Below are 27,904 nucleotides of genomic sequence, written 5' to 3'. Positions count from 1 at the left end.
ATTACTTGAAGGAAAAAATAAAAAAATTGAGGAGGAGAAGATGATATTGGAGTTGCATGTTGCGGATGTCGTCGATGATCACAAGATCAAGATGGATGCAATGCGCTTGAAGATTAGAAAGATTAGAAAATATGCCATTCATACCGAGGCTTGGTATCATTATGCCGTTGGATCAATTGTTACCTTGGTTGCGATTATGATCGCATTTGTTTTCGCATTGAAATGTTTTACATAGTTTCAATGTATGGTTTAATTAATTAGATGCTTTGGAGAGCTATATATATGTTGTTAGATGAGAACTATGTATGTACTTTGGTTTTAATGTGATGATGAACTTCTATTAATTTGGTCACTTAATTATCTATTCATGATGTTCTGTAATGGTTTTTGACACACTTAATTATATATAATGCACGCAGATGAACCGGCAATGGATGTACGGTGACAGACACACCTCCGAGTACATTAAGGGCGTGCATGATTTTCTCGAAGTGGCTGAGGCAAACAAGCAGAATGGTTTTATGTGTTGTCCATGCCCTATATGTGGGAATACGAAGTCTTACTCTGACCGGAAAATCCTTCACACCCACCTGCTTTACAAGGGTTTCATGCCACACTACAATGTTTGGATGAGGCACGGAGAAATAGGTGTTATGATGGAAGACGGCGAAGAAGAAGAGCACGATGACAACTATGTGCCCCCTGAATACGGTGATGCTGCAACGGGGGAAGCTGCTAAAGATCAAGAGGAACCAGACGATGTGCCCAATGATGCTGCAAGGGGGGAAGCTGCTGAAGATCAAGAGGAACCAGTGCCCGATGATGATGATCTCCGCCAGGTCATTGTCGATGCAAGGACGCAATGCGAAAGTCAAAAGGAGAAGCTGAAGTTCGATCGCATGTTAGAGGATCACAAAGAAGGGTTGTACCCCAATTGCGAAGATGGCAACACAAAGCTCGGTACCGTACTGGAATTGCTGCAGTGGAAGGCAGAGAATGCTGTGCCTGACAAAGGATTTGAGAAACTATTGAAAATATTAAAGAAGAAGCTTCCAAAGGATAACGAATTGCCCGACAGTACATACGCAACAAAGAAGGTCGTATGCCCTCTAGGATTGGAGGTGTAGAAGATACATGCATGCCCTAATTACTGCATCCTCTACCGCGGTGCGTACAAGGATCTGAACGCATGCCCAGTATGCGGTGCATTGCGGTATAAGATCAGACGAGATGACCCTGGTGATGTTGACGGCGAGCCCCCCAGGAAGAGGGTTCCTGCGAAGGTGATGTGGTATGCTCCTATAATACCACGGTTGAAACGTCTGTTCAGAAACGAAGAGCATGCCAAGTTGATGCGATGGCACGGTGAGGACCGTAAGAAAGACGGGAAGTTGAGAGCACCCGCTGACGGGTCGCAGTGGAGAAAAATCGAGAGAAAGTACTGGGCTGAGTTTGTAGCTGACCCAAGGAACGTATTGTTTGGTTTAAGCGCGGATGGCATTAATCCTTTCAGGGAGCAGAGCAGCAATCACAGCACCTGGCCCGTGACTCTATGTATGTATAACCTTCCTCCTTGGATGTGCATGAAGCGGAAGTTCATTATGATGCCAGTTCTCATCCAAGGCCCTAAGCAACCCGGCAACGACATTGATGTGTACCTAAGGCCATTAGTTGAAGAACTTTTACAGCTGTGGAATGGAAACGGTGTACGTACGTGGGATGAGCACAAACAGGAGGAATTTAACCTGCACGCGTTGCTGTTTGTAACCATCAACGATTGGCCCGCTCTCAATAACCTTTCAGGACAGACAAACAAGGGATACCACGCATGCACGCACTGTTTAGATGACACTGAAAGTATATACCTGGACAAATGCAGGAAGAATGTGTACCTGGGCCATCGTCGATTTCTTCCGACCAACCATCAATGTCGAAAGAAAGGCAAGCATTTCAAAGGCGAGGCAGATCACCGGAAGAATCCCGCCATGCGTACCGGTGATCACGTACTTGCCATGGTCAATGATTTACACGTAATCTTTGGAAAGGGTCCCGGCGGACTAGCTGTTCCGAATGACGCTGAGGGACATGCACCCATGTGGAAGAAGAAATCTATATTTTGGGACCTCCCTACTGGAAAGAGCTAGAGGTCCGCTCTTCAATCGACGTGATGCACGTGACGAAGAACCTTTGCGTGAACCTGCTAGGCTTCTTGGGCGTGTATGGGAAGACAAAAGATACACCTGAGGCACGGGAGGACCTGCAACGTTTGCACGAAAAAGACGGCATGCCTCCGAAGCAGTATGAAGGTCCTGCCAGCTACGCTCTTACGAAAGAAGAGAAAGAAATCTTGTTTGAATGCCTGCTCAGTATGAAGGTCCCGACTGGCTTCTCGTCGAATATAAAGGGAATAATAAATATGCCAGAGAAAAAGTTCCAGAACCTAAAGTCTCGTGACTGCCACGTGATTATGACACAACTGCTTCCGGTTGCATTGAGGGGGCTTCTACCGGAAAACGTCTGATTAGCCATTGTGAAGCTATGTGCATTCCTCAATGCAATCTCTCAGAAGGTGATCGATCCAGAAATCATACCAAGGCTAAGGAGTGATGTGGCGCAATGTCTTGTCAGTTTCGAGCTGGTGTTCCCACCATCCTTCTTCAATATCATGACGCACGTCCTAGTTCATCTAGTCGACGAGATTGTCATTCTGGGGCCCGTATTTCTACACAATATGTTCCCCTTTGAGAGGTTCATGGGAGTCCTAAAGAAATATGTCCGTAACCGCGCTAGGCCAGAAGGAAGCATCTCCATGGGCCATCAAACAGAGGATGTCATTGGGTTTTGTGTTGACTTCATGCCTGGCCTTAAGAAGATAGGTCTCCCTAAATCGCGGTATGAGGGGAGACTGACTGGAAAAGGAACGCTTGGAGGGGACTCAATAATATACAGGGACGGATATTCTTGGTCTCAAGCACACTACACAATTCTACAGAACTCTACCTTGGTGACCCCGTATGTCGATGAACACAAGAATAGTCTGCGCTCCAAACACCCGGAGCAGTGTGACGACTGGATTACATGTGAACACGTTAGGACTTTCAGCAGTTGGTTGGAAACACGTCTCAGAGGTGACACCACTGTTTGTGATGAGTTGTACTCGTTGTCCAGGGGACCATCTTCGACTGTATTGACTTACAAAGGATACGAGATAAATGGGAATACATTTTACATGATCGCCCAAGATCAAAAGAGCACCAACCAAAACAGCGGTGTCCGCTTTGATGCAGCAACCGAGAGGGGAAAGGACACATATTATGGTTACATAATGGACATATGGGAACTTGACTATGGACATGATTTTAAGGTCCCTTTGTTTAAGTGCAAATGGGTCAATCTGTCAGGAGGCGGGGTACAGGTAGACCCACAGTACGGAATGACAACAGTGGATCTGAACAATCTTGGGTACACTGACGAACCGTTCGTCCTAGCCAATGATGTGGCACAGGTTATCTATGTGAAGGACATGTCTACCAGACCGAGGAAAAGAAAAGATAAGGAAGCGAATACATCATACGATGAGCCAAAGCGCCACATAGTTCTTTCAGGAAAAAGGGACATTGTGGGAGTGGAGGGCAAGACAGACATGTCTGAAGATTATGAAAAGTTTCATGAAATTCCTCCCTTCAAAGTCAAGGCTGACCCAAGCATCCTGATAAACGATGAAGATTATCCATGGTTACGGCGCAATAAGCAAATGACACAAGCGAAGAAAAAGTGAAGACTTTCTCCCGCAACTATTATGATGATACCATGCCAACTTTGTAACAAACGAGTATGATACCATTGTCCGTTTTGTACAAGAAGTGCGTCTAGTTTTTGCCGTAACCCTCTCAACTTTCTTGCACATGCTATGCGGATGAAATGATGATACCATGCCAACTTTCAACCTTTTCAGAGTTCATTTAAAATGCTTTTCAATTTTAGGGTCTTATAGCTCAAAATAATTAGTAAATGCATGAAAAATAACAGGCCAAAAATTAAAAATTATGCCACCTACTGGGCCACCACGGCCTGAATACGATTAGAAACCCATCCATGGGCCAGGATTCAGGCCCGCAGAAGGCCCAGTAGGCCCACTGGCATGTACAGAGAGGTTAGGCCCGTAAGCCTGCTTTAGAGAGGAGCTCGACAGCTCAGGCGCACCGCACCTTATAAACAGGTGCGGCTCTCTCTCAGCTAGCGAGGTGGGACTAAACTCACCACCACGTCGTTGTGCAAGGCCATTGGTCCCGGTTGGTGGCACGAACCGGGACCAATTCCACCCTTTGGTCCCTGTTGGTGCCACGAACCGGTACTAATGAGGCTGTGGCCCCACGAGCACCTTTAGTACCGGTTCGTGGCACGAACCGGTACTAGAGTTTCTTACTAAGCAGTTTTTTAGTCCCACCTCGCTAGCTGAGAGGCACTAGGAGCGGTTTATAAGCCCTGAGTGCAGAGACGATGAAGAAGAGGCGCAATGCTCACGTTGCTTAGCTTCAAGCCTTGAGGAATAAGGTAGACTACATGCAGCTATGTGCAGTGCAGTCTACACTATTCCGAAAGGCTTGAAGCAAATCAACGAGCATTGCGCCTCTCTTTTTATTTTTAATAACTTATTACAACTCCGGACTTCTTGTGTTCCGACAAAATAAAATAAACTTTAATAAAATTTATGAAACTAAATTAACAAAGTATTTTCTGTTCAAAACATTATAAGAAACCTCTATTATTATTGAAACTAAAATCATATAAAATTGATGCAACTAAAATTATCGAAGTATTTTCTGTTCAAAATCATTAAAAGCAAAAAGAATTTTCATAAATAACTTTTTTGATAGAAACTTTAATAGCAAAAAGAATTATCATAAAGTAAAATAAATAAGTAATTAGAAACAAAATAAAATAAAATAAAATAAGTTTTTTGTTGTAAGTAGAAACAAAACAAAATAAATAAAGCAAAAAAGAAAACAAAAAAACTAAATACAGCAAAAAGAATTTTCATAAAGAACTTTTTTTGATAGAAACTTTAATAGCAAAAAGAATTATCATAAAGTAAAATAAATAAGTAATTAGAAACAAAATAAAATAAAATAAATAAGTTTTTTGTTGTAAGTAGAAACAAAACAAAATAAATAAAGAAAAAAAACTAAATACAGCAAAAAGAATTTTCATAAAGAACTTTTTTTGATAGAAACTTTAATAGCAAAAAGAATTATCGTAAAGTAAAATAAATAAGTAATTAGAAACAAAATAAAATAAATAAATAAGTTTTTTGTTGTAAGTAGAAACAAAACAAAATAAATAAAGCAAAAAATAAAAACAAAAAAACATGCAAAAAATAAAAATTATGCCACCTACTGGGCCACCACGGCCTGAATACGACTAGAAACCCATCCATGGGCCAGGATTCAGGCCCGCAGAAGGCCCAGTAAGCCCACAGGCATGTACAGAGAGGTTAGGCCCGTAAGCCTGCTTTAGGGAGGAGCTCGATAGCTCAGGCGCACCGCACCTTATAAACAGGTGCGGCTCTCTCTCAGCTAGCGAGGTGGGACTAAACTCCCACCACCACGCCACTGTGCAAAGCCATTGGTCCCGGTTGGTGGCACAAACCGGGACCAATGCCACCCTTTGGTCCCGGTTCGTGGCACCAACCGGGACCAATGCCCCCCCTTTAGTCCCGGTTGGTGCCACCAACCGAGACCAAAGGCCGCCGCTTCCCGCCCTTTGCGCTGTTGAAAAGAGGCCTTTGGTCCCGGTTGGTGGCACCAACCGGGACTAATGCCTACCTTTAGTCCCGGTTGGTGCCACGAACCGGGACTAAAGGCTTTGCTATATAAGCAAACACTTAGGAAATTTTTCAGAGTTCATCTGCAGTTTGCCCCGACGACGCCGACGACGCCAGGCTGCCCCGACGCCGCCCGCCGCCCCCGCCGTCGCCGTCGCCCGTGCCCGTCGTCGCCGTTGCCCGCGCCCTCGCCGTCAGCCGTGCCCCTGCCCCGACGCGCGCCGCCCCGGCCCGTCCCCGTCGTCGCCGTTGCCCTGCCCCGCCCTTCGCCGCCGTCGCCCCCTACCCCGAGCGCGCGCCCACTGCCCCGTCGCCATCCTCGTCGCCGACCCTGCGTTCCTCCTCACCTTGGTCCGGCCGGCGCCCTTTTTCATATATATGCTTGTTTTTTCATATATATGCTTGTTTTTTCATATATATGATGATATGTTCATGTATGAGTATATGTATGTATATATGTTCTCTGTGTATATATATGTTCATGTATATATGCAAAAGATAGATTTTTAGAAAAGTTAGGATTTTTTTCTGTTCATAGATTTTTTTGGTGATATTAATTATTGTAGAATATGCAAATGTTTGTATATTCATATGAACAATGCATTAGGCAAAACCTTTACTTTTTTCGAAATTTTCTATTTGAACATTTTTTTATGAATGAGAGGAAAAAGGAAAATAAGAAGAGGAAGAAAGGGGAAGAAGAGGAGAGGAAGAAGAGGAGAAATAAATAAGAAGAGGAAAAAAGAAGAAAAAGAAGAGGAGAAGAAGAAAGGAATAGAAGAGAAGAAGAAAATAATAGAATTTTCTATTTTTTCTTCTTCTCTCCTCTATTCCTTTCTTCTTCTCCTCTTTTTTTTCTTCTTTTTTTTCTTCGATCTTCTCCTCTATTCCTTTTCTTCTTCTCCTCTTTTTATTTCTTCTTCGTTTTCTTATGTTTTATCGGGTCTGTCGTCGTCGATAGACCCCTCTCCCGATAACTTCAACACGAGGGGGGTCGATATATCCCCCTCCCCGATAATATTACTTTCCCATGTACGTATATCGTCGTTGTCGATATAAGCCCCTCCCGATAACTTCAACACGTGGGGGGGGTCGATATACCCCCTCCCCGATAAGATTATTTTCCCATGTATGTATGTCGTCGTTGTCGATATATATAACTCCCTCCCAGATAACTTTGACATGATGGACGGTCGATATTTATACCCGCTCTCGACCGTGATAACTTATACCACGGGAGCACCCCCCGGCCCTCTCGCTCGACCAAAACTCTCGAGGACACCCAAACCCTAGAAATAAACGATGTCGGTCTCCTACCCCCCCCCCCCGCCGCGCCCCTACCCTTGAAGCGTTCGAGGCCACCCCAAACCCGGAATAAGCTAGGTCTACGTTTGCACTAATATATCCACCTGCTGTCATGTTTGTGTAATAATTGCCATGTTGTAATATTTGCAGAAACAATGGAGCACGGACGAGACGAGCAAGTAGAAGAGGTGTTGGGGGACATAATCTTAGCCGGAGGTGATATCTTGTCGTATCTTAACGACAATGATGGTCTGGAAGAACAGGGTGAAGAAGCAGGCTACGGTGATCGGAGAGTGGAGGAGGAAAGACATGATTATGATGGCTCCGGTGACCCAATGCTGGTGCAAGAAGGAGCCCGTGGTGACGGCTACGATGACCAAACAGAGTCCGGCCAGGTAAATATATTAGTTAAGCCTGTGCTGACTAGCTAATTGATGCATTCATTGTTTTGGTATGTACACATATTAATTAACACTCGTCTTTCTTCTTTTTTCTAGCCCTCCAGATCGAGCACAACTGCGGTAAAGAGACGAGGCCCGAAGAGAAAGTTGCGCTCGAATGAAAGGTTTGAGATCACAGCAATTGCGCGCGACGGCCAATGGATTGAACCCATCCGGACAAAGGATGCATTTGCTGCTCAGTGCGGGGTTCTAGTTAGGGACAAGATCTCGATCAGCATCCACCAATGGTATAAGCCTAAGAAGGAAGACCCTGAGGTGTCTTATGTCAATGATATGCAGAAAGATGATCTTTGGACTGAGCTGAAGGCAAATTTCACCCTACCGCCAGAGGAGGATCCGGAGAAGCCAGTTAAAGAGCAATTAATCAAGTCTCATGCTTTTAAGAAGATGGCAGACCTATTCAGGAGGTGGAAGAATGAGCTGAAAACGTTTGTCGACAAAGAAGAGACACCAGAATTCATCGGCCGGTATGAGAAGATCAGAGATCACTGGCCCGCATTTGTGGCCCACAAGACATCGGAAAAGAGTAAGAAGATGTCAGTGACAAACAAGAAGAATGCTGCGAAGAAGAAGCTTCACCATCGCACAGGGTCAGGTGGCTACCTCAAAGCCCGACCTAAGTGGGCCAAGGCTGAGAATGATCTGCTTGAAAAAGGGATCGAACCACAGACAATGAACTGGACAGACCATTGCCGGACTTGGTTCTTCGGGGCTGGCGGAACCTTGGACCCTATATCAGGGAGGTGCGTTTGGACGAACGAGCTTTTGAGAATACCAGTCAAGAAGATTCAGCAATATATCGATGCAGCGCAGGAAGGGACGTTCGTTCCAGACAGAGAGAACGACTAGCTCACAATGGCCCTCGGGAATCCTGAGCACCCTGGACGGACACGAGGCACGCCAGGCTCCGTTCCGTGGAAGGCTGGTTTTCCGGACGCGGGCGGTTACAAAAGCCAGGAGAGGAGGAAAAAAGTGGAGCAGATCCAAATTCAGAAGCTGCACGAAAGGGTTCAAGCGCTAGAGGAACGAGACGGCAATCGACATGCCGAAACTGCCCCCGAAGCTACACCACCATCTCAGCGGAGAAGCAGCGTGGCTTCCATCGAGCTGCTTCAGCTGGAGCATGCGGCTCCTGCTAGCTACCCCGTGGATGCTATCACGGAGTCTCAACATTGCCACCTTATTGCGGAATGGCAGAACTTCAAAGTCAAGGCGGCTGTTGGCTCTGTTTTACCTCCTGAACCCGGCGCAACCTACCACTGCCGGCCGATTCCCGAAGGATATGCTAGGGTGATGGTGGATGAAATAACGGAAGGATTTGAGGAGCTCCAGCTTGACCACCCTACCGGTGAAGGGGAGACTCGGCTGGGTTCTGCTCTGAAGACTCCATGCCTATGGCGGAAGGAGCTCATCAAGCTTCCGAAATGGACGGCTCCGGCGAGTAAGGGCACTCCGCCTCCTCCTCCGCCTCCTCCTCCGGCGAGTGATCAGGGCACTCAGCCTCCTTCTCCGGCGCGTGGCGGCACTCCTCCTCCTCCTCCGCCTCCTCCTCCGGCGAGTGATCAGGGCACTCAGCCTCCTTCTTCGGCGCGTGGCGGCACTCCGCCTCCTTCTCCGCCCGCGCCGGCGCGCCAGAGCAGCCAGCCTCCTCCTTCTCCGCCTCGTCAGCAAGGGCGGAAGAGACCCGCCGCCGCTGCGGCTGCTCCAACGCGTCGTAGTCCTTCTCCTCCGCCTCGTAAGCAAGGAAAGAAGACAGCCGCAGCCGCTCCGTCTGCTCTGCCGGCGTCTAGCAGTACAGCTGCCAGAGGCGGGAGGCAATACAGATTCGGTCCTTCTCTGAAGACTCCAGAGAAGTTACCATACGAGAGGACCGAGGAGGAAACCAGGAAGATCATGCAAGCCGAAGTGACAAACTTCTTTGAAGGGGTGAAAGCAAAGAAACATCCACCTCCGGAGGAGAAGGTAGATCCGGTGAAAGCAAAGCGCACTCTGGCTGCCCTGACAAAACCACCAAAGTCTCCGCCGAGAGGCAACTATGAGCGCATTCTTGCAAAGACATATGCCGAAGCGGAGCGGTCGGGAAGTACTGTCAGTGATCAAAGGTTAAAAGAACGACGAGCTGGGCGAACAAGCCAACCAATCATGCCCCCCCGCTCAAGGTGTCAAAAGACATTGTCGCTAATGATCCGAGGATGGTGCCCGGTTATAGCAATCTTGGAGATTACCTGCCCGACGATGTACATTATGAAATCATGGAGGTGGACACAAAAATACCATTACGGGAAGCCTCTCGTCAAAGATGAAAGATCTCTAACAACGATGATGCGAAGATTACATGATTGGTACATGAAAACCTGCAGAGAGTCTGATGGGACGAGTACTTTGACGCTGAGAGTTAAACCGGAGCATGACCTCGTTGGAATTGAACTGCTGAATGTTCCATTTGAGGATTTCTTCCAGTTTTACAATCAAAAGGCCCTCGATAAAACAACGATCACTTGCTACTGTCTATAAGTAGTACTACTTCTGTCATTAAGTCTCTCTATATAGGTCAACTCTTTCATTGCATGTATTTGTAATTATCCTCACTATATTATGCAGATTGAAGATCGCCGAATTGAAGAAAAGACAAATCGGTGATATTGGGTTCATTAACACAAATCTCATAGATGCATATACGGTTGAAAAACATCCCAAAGAAGCCGAGGCCAACTTGCTACAATCATTGGTATTAAATCAAAACAAAGATATAATACTCTTTCCTTACAACTTCAAGTGAGTGTTACTGTCTTGTGCATATTCGGTTTCCCTTATTAGTCCAGGTTATGGTAATGTAATTGATGACTTATGCATGCATGCGCAGCTTCCACTATATTCTCCTAGAGATTAAGCTTGAGCAGGGAGTAGTAACCGTCTTAGACTCGAGACGAAAAGATCCCCAGGACTATGCGAACATGACTCAAATGCTCGAGAAGTACGTTAAATCGATCATTATCCACCATATCAGCAACTTGTTCATTTCCTGATATCAAGTAATTGTTTTCTTTGTCTGGCAGGGTTTCGAGAAAATTCACCACAAAAGCTCCGGGACTGCCGAAGAAGCTGCAATTTAAACACCCGAAAGTAAGCACTATAGTAGCATGTTCCGCGCATCTTCTAGTGATTCAAGCGCTAGTTTCATCAATACCATTTAGCATGCTTGCTTATCAGTTTGATTGACCTCTATTTCTTGTAAAGTGGTTGTGGCAGGAACCCGAGAATAATTACTGTGGATACTACGTTTGCGAGTCCATCCGCTACACGACCTGTGAGCGGGGCTACTCTGACGAACAATATGAAGTGCGTAAGCAATAATATTCACAATTTTATTTTATTACCATCATTTGTGTTGAGTTTCATTTATTCATATATATATGTATTGACCCCCTTCTTCAAATTAGATGTTTCGGAAGCGGGATGAACTCCAAGCACCAGATGGTATGCGAGGAATTCAAGAGGAATTGGCGGCATTCTTCCTTGACCACGTGATCACTGAAAACGGAGAATACTATGTGGACCCTATGTTCTTACAATTTAATTAGGAGATTATATTGTAAGAGATAATTATTGTATATATGTAGCCGGTAGTGTCGGATAGATATACGAGAACTTGTTGTTCGACCAATCTCTCGGAGAAGGAGAGGTGGTCGATATCACTTCTCTCTGTATGCATATGTTCATGACGATCTTCTGTTTCCTTCATTTGATTACTAGCTAGCGTGTCTAGTCCTCTCCATACGTATATAGTACGTAGCGTCGACCAAGCACGGAGATAAGACAGGACACTTCTCTCTATTAATTAGCTAGCTAACACAATATATGAAACACCTAAATTAACCCCCCAAAACCCCTAAACCACCCCCTTTCAAAAAAAACAAAAACCTCAGCTTCTGCCAGGTGCTGACGCGTGGATGCCTATTGGTCCCGGTTGGTGACACCAACTGGGACAAAAGGCCCTGCCTATTGGTCCCGGTTGGTGGCACCAACCGGGACCAAAGGCCCCCCTGCCTGGGCTGTCAGCAGCGGCCACGTGGAGGACCTTCTGTCCCGGTTCGTGTAAGAACCGGGACTAAAGGGTTAGGGCTTTAGTAACGACCATTTAGTCCCGGTTCGAAAACCGGGACAAAAGGCCCTTACCAACCGGGGTAAAAACCCCTTTCCCTACTAGTGTCTAAATGTCTTCTTATATAAACACGACATGAAGACCAACCCAAAAGAGTCGTATTGCTTCATAAGGCATAAGAAAAATAAATAAACATTGTAATCAAATAGAATGGATCCCAAGTATACCACACAAGCAAAAATAGCACAGATCGAGCACTAGTTTTTGAAGGTAAGGCATCCATCACACAACATTTGCATGTTGAATCTTGGAAGTATCACTATTTTCAAATGATATGCTGTAACACCTAATCATAATTCTTCAAAAAAAAACAATGCAATAATTAGTATGACATGAGAGGCTATTCTCTCATATAAAAAATATATGCATGGCAATTAAAATAAAAAGAGAAAATAATAAAATGGCAACGTCACTTTTGGCTGAAAAGTGTATGTTCAATAATAAAATGCATACATGTGGTACCCCTGTTTCTAAATATTTGAACAGCAAAAACGTCTTACATTGTTTAAAGAGGGAGTACCTTTGAAACTAACTTGTTCCTCAAAATCGATTGTCCAAACCCATGGTTCGATCACTAAAAATATAACATAGTATTAAACTCAAGTACATAATCCAAAAATACAAACAACATATAATGAGTCTCTAACTAAATCACACATTTGGCAGAGGGTAGATTATGATAATTTGTCTGGTTTAGTCACTTAAAATATTTTCCCTTATGTTTATACCCCAGCCATCAGAATCCATATCCGAGTGAGGATGCCGCTAGGTCGACAACCATTCTACCCTCGTAGCCACAATGGTGGGGCTAGCACCGATGCCATCTGAGGCCGTCCATCCTGCTGAGTGGGCTTTGCATGCCGGCCTCCACCAGCGACGGCAGGGAAAGACGGGGCGGGTGGCTAGGGTTCACCCAAGTCCCCCTGCCCGGGGGGAGTGTGTGGTACCTCCTTAGCTTTATTCTTGGCATTGGCCTGATACGTCGGCATGTACACTTAAGAAAAGAACACAACAAACTCAAATCATCGGTGGCTCGGTGCAATCTCGATGGATATGCCGACCGTCTATTACTAATCGTTTATAGTTACAACTATTTGGATTCAAGTATTTTTTAACTTTATTTTTTCCAGGTTACTTTGTAGATAAACCATCACCCGAGAGTTTACTTCGCTCGGCCAAATAATGGCCTACTCTGCCGATCGCTTTCCTTTTTAATGAATCAAGGTCCTATCTGGTACTGGTCAACAGTCAACTGTTGTTGTAATTATTGTACACTTAATTCTCTTTTACACCTTGATCATTTGCATATGTAAACTGGCTGACCTTATCCTTCGTACACTATGCATAGAAGCACGAAGTCTCTATTTTTATCTTCATGTAAAGGAGAATTAAAGTCAAGTCTTCTCTTGGCAGATAGAATTGGCACATTATAAGTCTAGTCATAATATAATATCATGCATGGCATTTTAGCTGAGATGGCACACAATTAAATAAGAAAAGAGAGAGTTGAGTATCATGATATGATATTGTATCATATTGAACAATGTACTAACTAGTATGTGTTATGCATTACAATAAATGAGGTTTCTATGATACCAAATTATGATAGTTTGCATTGTGGGGGTAGTATACTTCCCATCGTGACCAGCCTAACCGATCGTCGATCGATCTAGCCTGTCACATGGGCACATGCATGCAACTAGTTGCCTGAATTCCCGTTCAACCTAAGTCAATTTAATTAGTCGACTATAGTATTTTAGTTAGTTGCACAAGTCAAGTCTTCTATGCATAGTCTACTAAGGAGTACTTCGGTACGTTCACATACGAAAAGAACACGCCAAACTCGAATCGTCAATCCTTCGGTGCAATCTAGATGGATATGTCGACTGTCTATTACTAATCGTTTAGTTATAGAGCTATTTGGATTCAAGTATTTTTATTTGAAGGTGATTTATTCTTAATCTTACTTTGTACATAAACAATCACCAGAGAGTGTACTTCGCTCCACCAAACAATGGCCTACTCTACCGATCGCTTTCAGTTTTAATGGATCAAGATCCAGTCTCGTACTTCTCAACAGTCAACTGTTGTTGCAACTATTGTACACTTAATTATTTTTTATACACTTGATCATTTGCATATGTAAACTCGCTGATCTTCTCCTTTTTTTGCGGGGCTGATCTTCTCCTTGTAGACTATGCATAGAAGCACGAAGTCTCTATGTTTATCTTGTCTAAAGGAGAATTAAAGTCAAGTCTTCTCTTGGTCAGCAAAAATTGGCACGTTATAAGCGATCGATCTAGCTTGTCACGTGGGCACATGCAACTAGCTGCCTGGATTCCCGTTCAAGCTTAGTCAATTTAACTAGTCAACTATAGTTTTTTTAATTAGAGCATCCCAACACACACACACACACACACACACACACACAACCCATTTACCAAGCTCACAAACCAATTGTAAAAAAGCGGTTTGCAATCCCCTTGTTATTTACTCAGGTAATTTGGAGGTCATTGAGAGTAGCCACAATGGATAGTAACTTGGGCATGTTACTACTGTATGTTACTACATCTATAGTGGGGAGTAACATATGTGTGGTAACATGCAACACTTCAGTTATTAGACTATAGACTCATCTTGCCTTGATATGTGTGATGTTACTCATATTAGTAGTAACTAACTATGCTATCACATGGCTCTTTTTCTTCATTTATTGCTTGCCACATCATCTATTTTATCTAGATATGTGTGATGTTACTACCTATGTTACTCCCATTGTGGGTAGTCTGAAACCATAAGGCTGGTCATAGTGGGAAGTAACTTAGACTAGTAACATGCATATGTTACTAGTCGATGTTACTACCTCCATAGTGGATAGTAACATATGGATGGTAACATGCAAGCCTTCATTAATTGAGATATAGACTCATTTTACCTCGGGATGTGTTATGTCACAGTAACATATTATGTTACCACAAGCATCTCTTTCCTAATTAACTCCATGCCACATAAGCAATTTTTTCTTGGGATGTGTTAGGTTACTATCTAAGTTACTCCCACTATGGCTAGCCTAAAGAGTGGAGGACGGTCTGCGAGTACTCGCGTAATTTGGGGGTCATTGAAACCATAAAGAGTGGAGGACGGTCTGCGAGTACTCGCGTAATTTGGAGGTCACTGAAACCATAAAGAGTGGAGGACGGTCTGTGAGTACGGAGGCGATTGTTTTTTATATTGCTATTATTTAGCTTGTGATTTTTCATTACTAGTTTTGAATATTATAATAGGGAAGCAAATAAGGTTGCTCATGAGCTTGCTAAGTTAGCTAGATTTTCTCCTGACTTTTGACTGGTTTGGGGAGCCTCGAAGTGCAATTGTGCCCTTCCTCATAAACAATGTGTTTGTTATTCTAAATGAATAAGTGATGTGTTTTTTCAAACAAAATACTCACTGATTTAATTTCTTCAACAAACACTATTTCTCGACAACTTTACACACGTGCACAATGCTCAAATAAAAATGGGTTCAGTGAGTACAAAGCATAAATCATTGATTGCACACCCGAATAGTAGGCTTGGAGGCACCCTTGAGCCGAGGGTTAGCCCATCTCTCCTTCGTGCAATTTCATGTCACCGTCCGCCTAGCCCATAATGTTAGACATATGGCCACCTCTAAGGGATTATATAGAGTGATAAACGTGCCCTTTTCTAGTTGGCAAACTGGTAGGCCCGCCCTCGTTAACTAAATCCCATCCACAACTCCCGCCTTTGCATCCAAAAAAAAGCATTACTCCCGCCTAGCCGGTAGGATCAGCGGGGATAGCCTCTCTTCAGGTGCTCGACTTCACGGGGGGTGCTTCAGTACCCGATAGACCTCCTTAGACTATGCTAGCTTAGATCTAGCATCGGAGGCAACACTATCTTAGATCTAGGTTACGAAGGCAATGCAAGCTTATAGCTAGAATATGAAGGTATCACTACCTAAGAGCTAAAGTCTGAAGAAAAAATGCTCTGAGGGGACATTCGGGACTTGAATAAAGGTCATTGACATTTCAGATTCTCCCCTATCTCCTCGCCACGCTCCAGTTATATGTACATAATGTCGAAGGTTTGGTCGTGGCAGGGATGTCCTAGCACGGCAATGTCTCCTTCTCCTGGCCATGTCTGCGACGTGACCCGACCATATTTGTCCGAGCTAGTTTGTTGAGCCCTTGACCTCTCCTACCGCCACATTCCCATCTGTCCAGTCCAACAACGTGACTCCGAGCCAACTGCGCCTCCTTCTCTCCATCTTCGCCTTCCCAAGCACAAAGTGAAAGAGTTAGTGTCCAAAGCTTTGGCCCTCCCAACATGACGGGAGGCACTCTACTCACACAAAAAAGTTGTGGATATTTACATGGCATCTCATTGTGCATATTGCATTAGTGACCTTGCCTTTCTCAACATGAAAACTGGAGGGGAGGAATACTCATAAGACATTTGTCATATTCTTGTATGGTTGTAGTAACCCAACTACTCCCTTTGGCATGAGAGGAAGGTTAATAGTACAGCCGATAATCAGCTAAAAGAAGTTGTCACATCACTTATAGTCAACCTAATAGCCGGCATGTACTGTAGTAAGCTACAAATGTGTACTATTATGTTAATAAGTGTTCCACCTTACAACCTCACAAAGTGTCTTGGAGTTTATGCTAGAGCTGGCTCTTAATCTATAGTTTGATTCCCTTCTTTCTCATGCAAAGCAAAGATATAATATTTGAACTCTAATAGCCTGTTTACGTCACCTTATTGTTGACTCTCTGAGTTAATTACCATAGTTCCAGTTGCCTACTCATGAATGGGAGAGAGTTTTGGTAATTACAAGTTTGGCATGTTTCATTTCTCTCTTTTCTCTACTCCTTTCTAGGAGTTTTTCGTTGATGGAGGCCTTCTAGTATTCAATGAATTGCATCACCACCAGTCTATTGACCATGGAAAGGGTTGAGGCTAGTCATAGTGGGGAGTAATTTAGACTAGTACCATGCTCCCTCTAGAATTAAAATACGTCAAAATATATTCATTTCTCTGACAAGTATTTTTGGACGGAGCGAGTATGATACTAGTTTATATTACTGCCAAGTTATCAATATGCACTACTAGGGAAAAGCCTAGCAGCAGCGCGGGTTTTAGGCCTATCAGTAGCGCGGGCAGGAGCGCTACTGGTATGGCGCTATAGCTAAAGGTTAGCAGTAGCGTTGGTTAACCCACGCTACTGCTACACCGACTTAGTAGTAGCGCTTTCTCCACACAGCGCTACTGGTAATTACTAGTAGCACTTCTCCCAGCCCGCGCTACTACTATTATTCCATATTTTATTTTTTTTTATTTCATGTTGTATTCATACACCTCTATATAAGTTTTCATACAGCAGCAATTTAGAGATTGTTTTTACATCATAATGAGTTATTACATCACTGGGTGAAAGAACCGTGGACTAGTTTCAAGTGGATGGACATCCACTTGAAACTAATCTGCGGTTCTTTCACCCAATGATATAATAAATATCATTATCATCATCATCATATCATTAACAACTTATCATCATAATACATCATTGTCATATAACACCTCCTCATGATCATCGTTTTCATCGATGAGACATCACATAGCAAGTTGGTCACTAGTCATAATCACAACTACTCCTCATCATCAACTCTAACACATTGTACCACATAATAAACATATTGTACCTCATAGGACCTACTACATTCTCTTAGGACCTACTATATTCTCTAAGGTAAAATAGCAAAAAACAAGATAGCCCCTGGCTCTCCATTATGGAGAAATGGAGATTATCCTGTCTCCAATTCTTGCCTTTTGCTTAATGTTGCTTCCAAGAACCTCCTTACGAATGTCCAAACATTTTTTCCATTCTTTGATTAGCATGTGTTCACCGGTTTCAGAAATCCGATATGCACAGGTGAGATCCGTAGGATGACCTGGCTGTATGTTCAGAACTTCAAGGCGACCATTCTGATACATCAGATGAGGCACACAATCCATCGGGATTTTCTGTTGAAAAACATAGTAATAACTTCGTAGTTAGCAATGATGTACTAGTTTTAGAAGTATACAAAAGATGCACAAATGTCATAATAGTTAAAAACCTTACCAGTGTATCTCCATAGAAGTTATCGTGGTTCAACACGTGCACTAGTGGCACGTATTCGCCATAATTTGGAGGAGTTCGATAATAGGTATTGTAATTCTCAAAGTAAGTACAAAATGCGATCAGATGATTTTTCTCCTTATAAGTTAATTCGGAGCCATCGGTGTAGTGGGTTTTGTCTACCATCTTCCGCACATTCTTTGAAGAATGAAAATAAGCTATCAATGGAAATAAGCAGTCAACTATTTTGAAATAAACAATATAAATTAGTTAATAACTATGTTTGAGAAACTCACATAGCGGTAGAATCAGAAGCGTATCAACAAGGACCCAAATGTCCATATTGTTTTGCTCGATGTCAGGATCACCAAGATCCATGGTCACAACCATACCCTCATAAAAACCATACATTTTGCAAAGTGCTTCCCAATTTTGGCAACCAAAATGGGTTACGCTCTGAGAATTGTACAGATTTACTTCAAAATCCATATCATGATGGGTCCTTAGGTGTATTTTCTTTGTTTCAAAATTTTCATGGTCTTCAAAACCGATCCTCTCCAATATATAGCGTCTAGCATGGCATGGGATAAGCTAGTCGAATTGTAAAAGATGAAAATTAGACGTTGAAATAGTTGAAGTCGTGCTTAATTACGAAAAAAACACTTGTCGTCGTTGCGTACCGTTTCAACGTCGAAGGTCTCCTCGAGCTTAATGCTGAAGCGCCGATCTTCGTCCAGGTGAGGGCACCTGTCGCACAGACCTCGATCGTCGTGGCACCAGCTGCACTCCCTCGGGAGACTTTCGCCATCCGAGTACGACATTTCCTACGTTCATAATTCAAAGATTAAACTTGTAGAATTAAATATATGTACTAAAAACCTAAATTAGATCATTATCTTTCGAGAAAACCCAGGCCACTCGATATTTCCTACATATTCTAGCACAAGTCATGCCAGAATTCACGGAAAAATCCGGCATGACCTTTGCTAAAAAAGGACATATCGAGCGCCTGAAATTTGCCGGAACGGAAATTAATCAACACTCCGACAAAACATAGGCCACTCGAAGGTGTAACCTGAACATGACCGGCCACTTGGGCAACCACATATCCTATTTGAGCAACACAGGATATACATGTTTTTATCTACATCATATATATCTTATAGGACTCATATTGACATGGAGATTTGGCTGGTCTCACCTCGAGGTCGGAGGGGGTCGGTGACGGGGACGACGGCGGGGATGATGGAGGGGCTCCTTGATTTCTGCAAAAGCAAAAACCCTATAAGTTATCACTAATACATCCCGAATAATTGCTTAAACTAAAAAAATAACAACAAATATGACATGTTCAACTAGTTCTGTTAATTCAACTAGTTCTTACTAAATATAAACTTACTATAAATAGAAAAAAAAACTAGTTCTTTCTAACAATAAAGTAGTTCAACTAGTTATATTAATTTTCTTACTAAAAATACATTAGTTCTATTAATTCAACTAGTTCAACTAGTTTATTAATTTACTTACTAAACTAGTTCAACTAAAACTAAACTAGTTCAACTAGTTTATTAATTTACTTACTAATTATTTTAAACACTTCCTAAATAAACTAGTTCTATTAAGCACTTACTATAAATAAACTAGTTCTATTAAGCACTTACTAAATAAACTAGTTCTATTAAGCACTTAATATAAATAAACTAGTTATATTAATCACTTACTAAATAAACTATTTCTATTAAACATTTGCTAAAAATTATACTACCCTAGTTCTACCCTAAATTTTCTTACTTCCATTCTATTCAAAACACCTAAAATAGTCAAAAAAAATATTCTATTAAAAACCCTACATTCTAAAATCTACATTTAAATTACCTACAAATTGCAAGAACAGAGACAAGGGAGGGAGGGAGGAGGGGGCGGCCGGAGGAGGAGGGGGAGGGGCCGGATGGAGGAGGAGGAGGGAGGGGCGGTGGGAGGAGGGCTGTCGGCGGAGGAGGGAGGAGGGGGCGGCCGGAGGAGGGGGAGGGGCCGGCCGGAGGAGGAGGAGGGAGGGGCGGTGGGAGGAGGGCTGCCGGCGGAGGAGGGAGGTGGGGCGGCCGGAGGAGGAGGGAGGAGGGGGCGGCCGGAGGCGGAGGGAGGAGCGCGCGGTGGGAGGAGGAGGGAGGAGGGCGCGGTGGGAGGAGGAGGGAGGGAAGGAGGGAGTACCTCGGTGGAGGACAGACGACGGCGGCGGCGGCGGCGGACGACGGGTATCGGCGTGGGTCGGCCGCGTGAGGTAGGGTTAGTAGTAGCGCGGGTGCGAGAAAAGCGCTACAGCTAAGGAGAATAGCAGTAGCGCTGGGCGAGGATACGCGCTACTGCTAAGTTGGGCTAGCCATGTGTACCTAGTTCAAACATAGCAGCAACGCTTTTTGCTAGTACTTGCTACTGCTAAAGTTATAGCAGTAGCGGGGTTTACTTACAAGCGCTACTAAATAGCAGTAGCGCATGATTTTGTCCAGCGCTACTGCTAAGATGCTGTGTATAAGGTTTTCCCTGATAGTGATAGCTAGTTGGCATTGCATGAGGATGCATGTTACTACCTATGCTGCATGGATCAACTTGGATTTTCAACGTGTCGGGAAATTGACTTCACTTGACTTTTCAGCACCTTCGAATCACGGGAATCAGATTCTATCAACTCTCGTACCTTGTTGTCATGCTCTTGACTTTGCTCCTTTATTTGAAGACTCGCAGGACGATGTGGGGCCTTGTAAGGCCTGTGGATCCAACCTTCAAAAATCTTCCGAAACTTCTTTTGACAGTTGGCCTACTCAACTAATTGGTTGGATAAGGGATGAACAACTGTGAGAGCTATATCTCGTTCAAGGATACGGTGGAAGCTCATTTCGCCTGAATGGTTTTACTCTCCATAGTTTCTGGGCCGACCCGTTTCGGTGTGTTTATTTTCATTCGTCGGCTTTTCGTTTGCACAATTGTTGTGTAGTTCGTTAGTTTTATTTGGTTTTCTTCTCTTTTTTTTTTTACTTTTTTGTTCTCTTTCTCCTTTTTCCTTTTGGGTTTTGTTGACTCTTCATAGATTTCTTCTGATTTTTCTTTTCTTTAGGTTTTTCACCGGTTTTCTTCATTTCTTTCCCGTTTTTCACTTGTTTTTTCTTTCTTTTTTCTATGATTTCTTCGGTTCCTTTATTTCTTTTTTGGTTTTCACTGGTTTTTCTTTCTTTCTTTTTTTTTGTTTTAACTGTTTCCATATTTTTAATTGTTTTTCATTTCCTTTTTTGGTTTTATTTGTTTCTTTTTCTCCTTTTATTGGTTTTCTTTGTTTCTCATTATTTCTTTGTTGGTTTTCATCGGTTACTTTTCTGTTCAACACAAATCTACTTTGTTCAGTATACTATGTACATTTTTTGTGTACACGTGAAACATTTTGTTGATACACATTGAACATTTTAAATATACATGATGTTAATTATTTTTCTTAAATACTCCCTCCATAAAGAAATATTAGAGTGCTTAGATCACTAAAGTAGTGATCTAAACACTCTTATATTTCTTTACAGAGGAAGTACATGTTTTGAACACCTTTTTGAATATGTGGTCAACATTTTATACACGGTGAAAACTTTTTTCATGGCAACCAATATTTTTCACACACAATGCATTTATCATATACATCAGGAACATTTTTATATATACATTTAACACTTTTTTATACAGAACTAAAATAATTCTGAAATATAGGTTGTTGATGCCTAATTTTATTTAATGTATGTGGTACATTTTTGTATACATCAGCGATATTCTTTATACATGTTTAACTTTTTAAAATACATATTTTTCCAATATCTGATGTAATGTCTACTTTTTTATACATGTTGTGTATTTTTCCTATATATTAGGAACATTTTTTTATACAAGTTGTACATTTCTCAAATACATGATTAACATTTTTTCTTATATTTTTATGTCTACTTTTTCAACACACTGTATATTTTTTGTATACATATTTCATGTACTTCAAAATGGAAATAGTACACGTTTAACATTTTTCAACTGCATGATTAACTCCATGCAAAAAACAATTGCGTGATTAACCTATTTTATATACACGATTCATTTTTTGTATACATGTAAATAAATTTTATGCTTTTAACATTTTTAAAATACATGTATTAAATAGTCTTTCTAAATAGGTTTTCAAAGAACGTGATTAAAGTTTTTCAAAACAATGGTTAACATGTTTTCAAATGCATATATTGTTGTTTATTTTTTCAAACATATTGTACATTTTTTGTATACATCTTAAATATTTATTTGATGTACCTCTGACATTTTCCGAAAACATAATTAACACTTTCTAAAAACACATGGTTCTGAAAAAAAATTGAATACGTGTTAAGAAAATTGAATACGTGTTAAGAAAATTAAATATGCGTTGAAGCATTTTGTAAATGTGTTCAAAATTTGTACCAAGAGTTTTTTAACACTGAAAAAAATTCAAAACTAAAGTAATTCTTTGTGAAATACATGTATTTTAGATTATTTTTTAGAAAATATAACAAAATGTAAGAAAAAAAGACGAAACAAACAAACAAACGAAAAACGAATGGAAGCAACAGCTTTACTGGGCGAGCCCATGACCACGCCGGGGCTTTGGCTCGGATATTGAAATTCTGTTGAGGCTTCTGCGAATCTACTAACGAGAACTGCCGTTGGGCCCGAACTCCTGAAAAATCTGTTACCAGGCATATTGCCGTTACTCTGCCTCTTATCTCGCCCTTCTCTTCGCTTTGTATTACCTACGCCCACCCCCATGGATCTGGCTTGCCTGCTCCCTCCTCATTCTCCCATCCGTGCTCCCACTTCATTTTAAGGTTTTTTTTTTGGAGGAAAATTGGTCAGGCAATTGATTGTTTATTTTCTTTGATTCTAGATCTTAAGCGCGATGATTATTTGACCCGATCTCTCCTTCTTTTCTCGGGCGTAGGAGGCACCGCTGCTTCAGGTGAGTGGAGATTGGATCCTTGTTTCCTCTGCTGATGAGTTCACATGCATGCTCACCCAAGCATTCATATGCGTCGCTTTTTTTTTCTGCGCACATCGATTTGATTTCTGTTTTCGCCTCTATTTTGCACAGGAGTGCTCAGTCAAGATCTTGTATGTTAGACCGATCTTTACCTAGTACGTACGTATGTCTTCTCTCTTCGCCCAGGTATAACTTCTTGACTGCTCCTACATGGCTATGACATGCAATTTTCCATTCAGATATCATATGTGGATCGTATCTTTTTGAACGTATGTGTGATCAAGCATCATGTTCCAGCTTTAGGCGTTTGGTTTCATGCTTGGCGTGCCGGCAAGTTTTACAAGAACTTGTCCGTCGTACAACCCTGAAAACTGATATATGCCATATTTTCACCTTAGTCGTAGTTTTTTACTGTATCTATATGACAGAATTTGTCACGAGTGTCGTTCCGGCAAGTTTTTATATGGGCTTGATCCGTGGGACGACCATGAACACTGATATATGTGATATTTTCATCTTGGAATTCTTTATTATGTGGCAAAAAATCCTCTCACGTGTGTCATTCCGGCAAGTTCTTATGTCCGTCGTACAACAGTCCAGACAAGTAAAAAGACATGTATGTATTATGTCAAAATTGAGATTTCTCTCCGGTTGACGTTCCAGCAAGTCCTTATATGAGTTTGGTCCGTCGTACAACTACGGAGACGATTACGAGTGACATGTATATATTATGCAAAACTAGCACAAATGCCCGTGCGTTGCAACGGAAGAAAATACCAGTTTTTTCATGATTGTTTGAAACCACGTCACAGGACAAACGACCGACGATGAGACAAAAAAATGCATCATTTGAGGATCACGACATGGAGGTTAGGACATTGAGGCTTGTAGTAAATTGATCTGAATGTGTGGAGGTTAGGAGGTGGAGATTCGGAATAAATTGATCTGATAGACAATGTTTTTTATGAAAAACTTTTTGATCTATTAATAAAAAAATCATGACAATATAATAAGCAATATAAGCAATAAAAATGTCGTGTGTTTGAAAAATAAAAAAAAATTGATGGAAATTTAGTAACAATCATACGTGCAAACATAACATAAATTTAGTGAAAACCGTATGTGCACCTGTGGCGTTGTCGATGGGTGCAAACGTTATTAGCTAATTTCTTTTAATTATGCACCCAGTAGTTAATTTGATTGTCCAATTTCGAGTCAATATTTTTTTTATTGTCCGATCGTTCGTGCAAAGTCCTCCCATTTAATTATGCCTCCTTCAAATTGCCCATTTGATGGCGTGCAACATCCCCTTTTTTTTAAATAGAAACCCACGCAGGGTTAATACCTCACCCTCCGGGTTTACTTTCTTTCCTCTTCTTTTTTGAAGTGCAGCCACACCACCAGGATCAATACCCCACCTGGACCAGGCCCAGTTCAGCGCACGGCCCAACAGCTATAGTTCAGCGCATGGCCCAACAGCTGACGGGCTAAACATAGCAAATAAAAGCCTCATATGTCCTCAAATTAGTACCATCTCGCGTATATATCTTAAAAAACAAAATCACCGCCGGACGAAACCAAGAATATCACCTTGTTTTATTAGTAGGCATAAATATATGATTTCTTCACGGATGGCGTTCCGGCAAGTCACCCTGTGGGCTTGGTCCGTTGCACAGTTGTTGAGCGTAAATATAGCTTATGCTTAGATCTGTAGTTGTCGTTTTACTCAAGTGTTACCCTTCTTTTTTTGGTTTTATAGGGAAAGTATTGAGTGCTCCGCCGAGAATAGTTGCTCATAAAGCTAAGTAACAAGCCGGTGACTCTTCCTTCTTCTTTTTTTAATTTGACTAAGTATTCCTTTTAGAAATATATATGTCATCGTATTTATTATATGCCTTTTGCACATATAGATGGTGCATGGAAGCGTTTGTTCCTCCAAATGAATTATCAATTTGTCAATTAGTCGAACAGCATTTATGGGAGCCTCATACTAGTGACAAGGTTACTCTAGTGATCAGACAACATGTGCTAATGCAATCAGATTTGACACTCCTTGTGGCTGGAATTTGGGGCCTACTCCTAGTGATTATTCATTTCATGTACTAGCATCTTTTTCTAAGCTGGTTATAAAGCCTACATCCTAAGAATCAGGATGGTAACAAAGGTCTAGGTTGGGACGGCTATACAGTTGAGTATGTTCCTCGCCCCAGAGGCTATGTTGAATAGGACAACTCTATCTTAAATCATTGTCCATTTTTGTTTGAAAGGAGGAAATAAGAACACATACGATATATATGGACCCATTTATTGCTCCCTTGGTGAATATAAAGTTTTTAATTCGTAACTAAGGTTTTTGATTCACTACTAGAAAGATGGGATCCAAAGACCAAAACTTATCTTTTTTTCATTTGGTGAATGAACGGCGACCCTGCTTAACATGGTTCTAATGTTGGGCTTATTTTAGTTGGAGATCAATACGAGGAATATGTTCCCTAAATAGATTATCACTTTCCAAGCTTATATTCCTCGATTTCTTATCTGACTTTTTAGAAGAACTTTATCAGCCCAATCGTGAAAAATTTATGTGTAACTTGGGAAGATTGGTGTGACCATTTTCATAACAAACGAGAACAACACGTGTACATTTCAACTTTTATCGCCCGTTGGCTTTGCTGTTGCATGGTTAGGGGGGGTCTGCTAATTGATGGCCTAATCTAAGTTAAACCTTATCAACTTCTAATGGTTCTTCTTCAGGGAAACAGAGAGACTCATCATCTTACTTGAACACACCAATAGTGAGAATGGTCAACTCTTCACTCGTACCTTCAACTCTTTGTGATGTGTTGATATAACTTTGGTGCGAGGCGTAAAGGAGGGGCTTCTTCAGTCACTGGGGTAGTAGACAATGTTTTGACCGCCACTGCCCTCAGCGTTGGCTCCTTGAGAAGCCGATAAGTCGGGCCATGCAACATTGTTGCACGGAAAGTAAGCATCTTCTTTATGTTGATATTGCAATATGGCAAAGCCTAGAATGATCGTAGGAGAAAATCTATATTCTGCGATCATTACTACATCATCATAAGTTGCTCTCATGCTTTAAGATGCACAATTCGTAGAATCATCTTATAGGGTGGTGACATTGTTGCAGCCATTTTCCTTACATTCGTCATGCTTTTGAGGATATTTGCATCAATAGTCCCATCATAAATCATTTTCTGTATGTTCTTTACGAGAAATTTGCTTCTGAACTTCGAGGCGTCTTCTGGCCCTTTGCCGCTAGGAAGTTCTATAAGACTTAACTCCTTTAAGCATGTGAAAAGGTCACCGACTTTTTTACTTGGAAAGAATACTCAGTGTTTTGATGCTCGTTGAGAGTTGGCCTCAGGCTAAAAGTGTGAATTCACCGTTGTCGTTTCTTGGCTTGTCCTGAATTGGGTTTCATTGGAAATTTCTCTCGTTGGCCGTTTTTCTCTGCAGGCTTGTTGAACATCATTTTTGTTCGACGAGCAACGAGCTACATATAGTTTGCTATATCTATAGCTTTTGAACCCAACTCCTTAAAGTGATGGGTCGTACTCCTTGTAGTTGTACAACCACCTTAGAGCATAGATTATTTGTGCACATATGCACTGCTTTTGACTCGGTGATTGGTTGTGGGTAGTGCAGACTTAAGGTTCTCCATCTATTTATGAAATATGTTGCCTTCTCATTAAATCTTTGCTCTGTTTGGATCAGCTCAGTGATGCCTATATATAGTACTATGGGTACTATAAAATTGCCCAAGAAAAGCAATTTACATCTGCTCCCATGTATTAATGGAGCTTGGAGCTAGCTTGCTATACCAAGTGAAAGCAGACCCGGACAACGTTTGCACAAACTGACTCAGGAAAAGTACCCCATTGTGAGTCGTATCCTGACAAGTTGCGAGGAAGTAGCATATGTTCTCATGAGGAAACTCACTCCCATTAAAACTGCAGTTGTCGATAAGTAGTTAGAATGTCACTAGGTCAACATCCGGTGGATATGGTCTAACATACATCGGTCGCATAGAATGGTGATTTTGCATTAATTAGGTCTTTACTCCTTCGACAATCATTTTTTTGGATCACGTCAAGGTTAAGTGGGGCTCCTCCTTGGCGGCTACTACTACTTGCACCACTCCGACCCTCATTATCCTGATTCGGATTATTTGCCATTTGATTACGTATCGCTGCTAGCTCATTCTCCTTTTGTTGGAGTGCAACTGTAAGGTTGGCTAATTGCTCCTCAACGAAACGAGTTTTGTTCGTAGCTAGGACTTTCTCTATATGATATGCAATCAGAGTATGTTAAACCATACCCACCATACATTGACCTAGTGCCATTCGTAGCTAATTACTAGCAACCACAATTTAGTAGGTTTATTAATGGGAGTGGGTCTCCTCATGAGCACATAGCCCACCTCCTCCTGGCTTGTCAGGATACCGCTCACAATGGAGCACTTTTTCTGAGGCAGTTTATGCAAGCGTTGTTCTGGCTTAGTTTCACTTGGTATACTAAGTTAGCCCCAAGCTCCATGAAAACATGGGATTAGGTGCAAACATACTTTTTTAGCGGTTTCATAGTACCCGGGATCACTGAGCTGGCCCTAACAGAGCAATGATTTAATGAGAAGACATCAAATTTCATAAGTACATGGAGAAACTTAAGTTTGCATTGCCCACAACCAATCATCCAGTGCACAAATAATCTGCCCTCTCTGCTGGTTGTACAACTACAAGGAGTACGACCCAGCACCTTTGAGGAGTTAGCTTCAAAAGCTATAGATATAGAGACATATATGTAGTTCATTGCCCGTCGAACAAAAATGACGTTCAAGCCTGCAGTGAAAAGTAGTCGACGAGGGAAAATGCTAGTGAATCCCAAGTCAGCACAAGCCATGAAAATGACAGCGGTGAATTCTCACTGTTAGTCCAGGACGGCTGCGCCAAGGAACCAGG

Source organism: Aegilops tauschii, chromosome 1 (genome assembly GCF_002575655.3).
Source record: "Aegilops tauschii subsp. strangulata cultivar AL8/78 chromosome 1, Aet v6.0, whole genome shotgun sequence".
NCBI classification, from domain to species: Eukaryota; Viridiplantae; Streptophyta; class Magnoliopsida; order Poales; family Poaceae; genus Aegilops; species Aegilops tauschii.
Note: the sequence above shows the minus strand (reverse complement) of the source record.